Source organism: Hibiscus syriacus, unplaced genomic scaffold, assembly GCF_006381635.1.
Source record: "Hibiscus syriacus cultivar Baekdansim isolate YM2019G1 unplaced genomic scaffold, ASM638163v2 tig00109926_pilon, whole genome shotgun sequence".
Taxonomy (NCBI): domain Eukaryota; kingdom Viridiplantae; phylum Streptophyta; class Magnoliopsida; order Malvales; family Malvaceae; genus Hibiscus; species Hibiscus syriacus.
In genome coordinates, this window is record NW_024062532.1 from 208,529 (window position 1) to 214,596 (window position 6,068).

Consider the following 6,068-nt stretch of genomic DNA (forward strand, 5'->3'; position numbering starts at 1 on the left):
TGTCTAGAGTCCAATATCCTTCACTGTGAAGTTGAAATTGTGGAGACCCCTTTATTGTGAAGTTTGGCTTCGAGCTAGATATCCTTCGTCGTGAAGTTGAAATCCACTCTCGAGCAAATTGTGTTGTTTCGAGAGAAACTTTCAATCTATCGAGTTGGTCGAAGTGTAGCTTCTTGCTACTGAGTTAAGCAACCAACATGAATCTTTAAAGGTGTTTTTGAATCGAGTATCCTTCGTCTTGAAGTCGAAACTTGACTCTAAAAGCTGCAAAAAAATTATGTATGTGGAAAATGATAAATATGATGCTCTAAAATGTATGCATATGATGCATGTAATATGAATTGGTTATATTTTATCTCCTGAAAAAGGTCTGATAATTTGCATTAGGATGTTGAATCCCCAAATGATCCCCCAATATTTGATGTTGAATCTTCAAAGATGCCCCGAATGTTCCTCATTTCTTACTTCAGTATTGATTCTGAGCATGAGTTTTATGTCTAAGAGTCACATGTCATTTACCAAGATCCACTCTAGAGAGACTGTCTTGTTTGAAAAAAAAAATGTTTTTCTTTCTCTTTTATTTTCAAAGTTCTGAAAATATCAATAAAGAGTTTCGAAAAATGTTTAATCAAAAGTTTTGAAAATATTGTCTTTTTCACGGTTTTACAATTGAGACGAATCATAAAACTAGAGTTCATTGGATATCAAATGTTTAATTACAATGTTAATCCTTCAATAAATTATAGCTATTTGACACGTGCCAAGATCAAAGCTATCTTTGGGAAATGGTTAAGTAAAGAAAGGATAAAAAGGTCTCAGGTTATTCTGTTTGGTCAAATGTTTGGTATTTGATGCTCAAAGGTTTGGCATTTGATGCTCAAAGGTTTGATGGGGTAGCTTGCATGCTCCTCTACTGGAAGTGTTCTCCGACTCCCAGCTTTCATGGTCACATTTGGATTGTGCGATGCCTTATCAAAGAATTTGTGTGATCGCCTCAGTTGCACAATTTTTATATTCGAGCCTCCTTTTCAGGTTTTCAACTCGAATCCTCCTTTGTTTTCAAGACGTTATTCAGGATTTACGTCTTGAACCCCCCTTTGTTATTTTTCTCTACCATACATTAATTACATTGTTTTTTGCAAACAAAGATTAATCCTGATGGGCGGGATGAAATCTGAAGATAGTCTCTTCTGTTTAGAAATCCATCTATGATTAGAAGGGACTTTTAAGGCACGTAATGTAGGCCAGGGTTCATGGTTATGAAAGAAAAGGATAAATAGGCCCAAACAAGTGTTTCAGGGTGTTGAACCAAGGATCAATTCATTCTGATGCCTTCAATCTTGTCTTGCTCAATATGTTTCTCTCTCTTGATGCTTTATGATCTTCGAATTAAGTGATTCAATGATTCAGGAATGATTGTGCTTGATCAATCTCATAGTTTGAAGCTTGATGTGCCATTTGTATTTAGGGAATCTTTGCATGTGCTTTTTGTCCCTTTTTCTTTTTGATTTTTGTTCTTTCTTTTTGTTCTTTTGTTTTTTCCTTTTTTGCTTCTTTTCATTTTTCTTTTTGCCCTTTTTGTTCTGATTGAATCTTCGTACTTGGCATTTGGTCCACCTTTGGATTGATGTCTTCACTCATGTGAGCAGATTTCTTCCACCTTGCCCCCCAGTGTGGAGGGTGATCCTTGGTTAGGGTTGAATCGAAAGAAAAAATACTATATGCTCAAAAGGGGACATAAGGGATATATATTTTCTCCTGTTGTGAAGGGATAAAGAAAGAAAGTCATTCATCATTTCATACATGTAAATCTTCACAGAAGAGGTATCCCCAGGGGGATAGATTTACAGGATTAATCCTATTCACATGAAAACAATGTAATTAACGCATGAATTATTTCGAATGAATTCTTCTTTCTTCTTTTTTGCTCCCAACATGTCTCAATGTTCAGGCTCCCTGCGAGATGCCTCAAATTGTATCTTTAGAAGAATGTTCATGTTCAATGCCTTGGGTTTTAATGGTATTAAAATGTCAATTTTGAGTCTAAAAAGACAATGGTGTGATCTTATTGACTCAAAGAAAGGTGTGGGTGTATCAAAAAGATAAAGGTAATGTTCAAGAATTTCAAAGGGAGGTAATGTCAAAATTTGGTCTTTTTGGTAATGACCATGAGTTATTTTGGGTAAATAATCAAGGTATTTTGTTTTGGGGTTTGAGACAGTATAAGAAAGGTCTAACCTTGCCATATGTCAAAAATCTATAATTCTTGAAGAATTAAAAGAATCCTTAATTCATTCAATATTCGAAGAACTAAATATTAGAATTTTTTCAATTGCTCCACCTTAGAAAGTAGCACAAATTCAATCCTTTAAAAGATTAAGCAAACGATGAAAGATTAGAGACGTGTTTAAACAAAACAATCCTCTAAGTGCAAATGGTATATGCCATGCCCCCTTCTTCGGCCGTTTATGCCCCTGAATCCATCATGTTTTGGATCTTACGCTTCAATGCCTTATAGTTCTCAGAGGAATGCTTAGGGCTTTTTATGTGGTAACAGCTAACAACTTCAACATCGTAGTCCTTAGGATATGGGGATTATTTGCTTAGATCATCCTGGCCGGCTTTGTCCTACCATCAACTGATCAGGCTCTTTAATGTTACAATCTTGCTTCCATGTGGTTAAATCCACTTCATCGAGTCCTTCATGACTTAATTTCATGTTTGTGAAAATGCTTAAAAACGTATATGAAGATGCAAAAATGCAAAAATACAAAATGCAAGGATGCATGAAATGTTCGAGGCATTGATCCAGAAAAGTGTCCATTATTATAAATAATCTTTACTTAGACAAAAATGTTTTATCTTGTAAGAGACGTAAAAATAATCAAAGGTACATTCAGACTAAATCCTTTAGACCCCGAACAGCTTCCAGCAGGTTGACAAGTCTTCTGTTTTCATCTGTCACTGGTTGTATGCCTTGTCGGACCACTCCAGCTTCCCTTGTCAGGCCGTGTAGATGGTGAGCTGCCTTTTGTACTTGATCCAGGAAGTCTCGGATGATTGCGTCTCTGGCATTCACCCATTGTTGTGCTTGCTCCCAACGGAAACGCCATTGTAAACCTCCGTCGAATGGCACTATCTGAAGCTCGCTTGCTTGCTTCTTGAACCCATCTACAATAGCTTCTAACTCATCTATTGTTTTTCCATCTCTCTCATGTTGTTTCTCCATATCAGCCATCTGGATTCTCAAGCATTGGTTTTGATGCTGACTGTCTGTTAAGCGCCTCTGGGCAGTCTTCATCTGTTCCTTCTATGCTCTCTCATCAGGCCCTTCGAACTTTCTTTTCAGGCTATGAGCTTCGTCTTTCCAGTATTCAGAAGCCACTTTCAACTTGGAATTATCCTTGACTTTATCTTGATACCCATTTCTCAAGCCTTCGAGCTCAAAACAGACTTTTTTATGTTCTTTTTCAAGTTTGTCTACTCGATCTTTCTGAGAGTCTGCATCTAGCTTCCATTGATAGCGCTCAGCTTCAAGCTCCTTTATCCTCTGCTTCAACTCGTTATTTACAGCTTCAAACTCTGTCTTGGCTATCTCAAGTTCAGAAGGGACATGCCTGAGATGTTCTTCTATGGTCCGGGTGTCCTCACAGTCTGGCACCGGAACATTGTCATTTTTTCTCAATCTTCGCCACTCCACATAGTCAGGAGTAAGTATGTTTCTGGCAGCTACAACATCCATCTGGAATACTTTCTTCCATGAATCGACTGCTTCCTTGATCATCTTCTTATAGTTGTCACCGTGATACTCAAACTCTGATCTGGCTAGTCCGCATGTTGCTAGGACAAACTGATGTGCCCCATACTGTCTAAGTGCTAACAATGGAGCATACCCAACTGCACCCCAAAGTCCAAGTAAGGTCATAGTGTTGGAGTCCCCACATCGAAAAAGAACGTCACTGAGGAACAACCAGGGGGCTCTCCAGGTAATATCCTGATCTTGGAGATGAGTGAAGACTTTCATCCACTTCTCTTTTGAAGCGCCTTCATGCCATTTCATGGTGATGAACTCTCTCAAAGGTGAATACGTAGTGCTAAATCGGCGGTAGGCAACCCCATTAGTCTTCTAAAAATGGCTGTGAATCCAGACTTGAAGGAGCTGAACACACCCAATGAATCTACCTCCGCCAGCTCTTCGGCAATGATTGAGAGACCAAAAGGTCTCGGCTAAGATGGTCGGTGCTGGGTTGACTCGTTTCGAAAGTTGTTCAAACAGTTCCACCACGGCTGTGTCAATGTACCCCAAAGTCTTCGGGAATATAATCAGACCATACAGACCCAGTGTAAATAGGTCTATTGCCTTCCACTCATCGGGATGGTCCTTCATCAGTTGCTTGATATGAAGCCAGGCAATTCCTTCCCCACTGCCTTTACATCGAGCTCGGTTTGTTACCCATCTTTCGTCAACCCCAGCAACCTTGGCTAGTGCACTCTTGAAAGGTTGACTTTTGATGTGTTTAATATAAGCTCGCTCCAGTCTGATATTTTTACAGTGCAACAGTGTAGTGTACTCTTCAATGGTGGGCACCATGTCCTCCTGATTAAAAGTAAAGCAACTGTATCTCGGATTCCAAAACTGAACCAAGGCTCTGATCAAGGGCTCATCGGTCTTGATATGAAACAACAATGCAATGTCATCGTACCGTTAGCTGAACTTCTGTTTCTGATCATTCTTCCAACTGCCCCAGATGTCCTGAAGCTCTTGCACGTCGTTCTGCTTTATGCTAATAGAGGCGTAGCTAACCAGTTCTAACACATAGCTTCCTTAAAGACTGTCTCTCTTTTTCCTTCTGAGTCTTCTCGGATCATAGTCGTACCTCGGGGTTTTTAATCTCTTGTATTACAACACCTTTGTCCATTAATGCAAATTCTTTATGGTTAACGAACACGTTTTTTGGTGGATCAACACCTCTTTTGAATGATACAGATGATGGAAATAAAATAAAAGAGAGAAAAAAATGAAAAGAGTTAGTAAGGTAAAGATAATAATCAAAACGATCATGAAAATAAAAGTCCTACCCCACATGCTTATTATTTCTACCCGGACATGATCTTTATCCCGCAAGTTGATTTTGAACAAGTCCTAACCGCATAAATTTCTAGTTCACATGTTTTGAACAGAAAGTAAAGCAAGAAATAATTTCGGCATCCTAGGGTTTAAAATGAGGTTTTGGGGTGGGCTCTAACTCCTTGTAGTCTCCTGGTTTAGGTTCTAAAAAAAGGTACTCAAGTTCTCCTTGTTAGTGCCCCCTTGGGCTTGCCAGACCCTTAGTCCTAAACCCATCACAGGCTTGTGTGGACTAAGTTAAACTCGAGAGGACACATTCCCTTATGCCCATACGGAGAATAAATTCACACGAAGGCATAAGGTATATGAAACCCGAAGGTTACTTGCTAGGCCCATACGATGAATAAATTCACACGAAGGCATCGCTTTCACCCCTACTTAAAACGGGTTCGGAGCTCGGGTATAGAGCCTTTAGATGAAAACAGTTTTGGAAAGCTGAAATCATTAGAAAACAGTCAGTACAACTATTTATTTGAAAAATAATATAATCAAAGGTAAGTAATAAGGATCGAAATGTTACCTTAAAATTTAAACTTACATTTTTCATTAAAAAAACAACTGGAAATTACCTTAGCCTGACTCACTTACCTGGGTCCCCAGCAGAGTCGCCAAGCTGTCGCAACCGTCTTTCGGTTGTGCCCCGGAATTGGGCTTCGACGTGAAAAATGGATTGGGAGTCGCCACCGATCATTTACTTTACGAAAAGTGGGTTGATCGGATACCTTATTTCTTACCTGATCTGCGTCTTACCAGTGATATGTCGGATCCGGGAGTCGGTTACGGTTAAGGAAGGACTAGCACCCTTGAACCGCCCTTTCGGTACTATGTAATTTCCAGTTGTCTTTAATTAAGAAAGTTGAAAGTTTAAATTGAAAGGTAAAATAACGATCCAAAACTTATATTTGATTGATTGAAAATGTACCCTTAAGAAAGTAAAAAA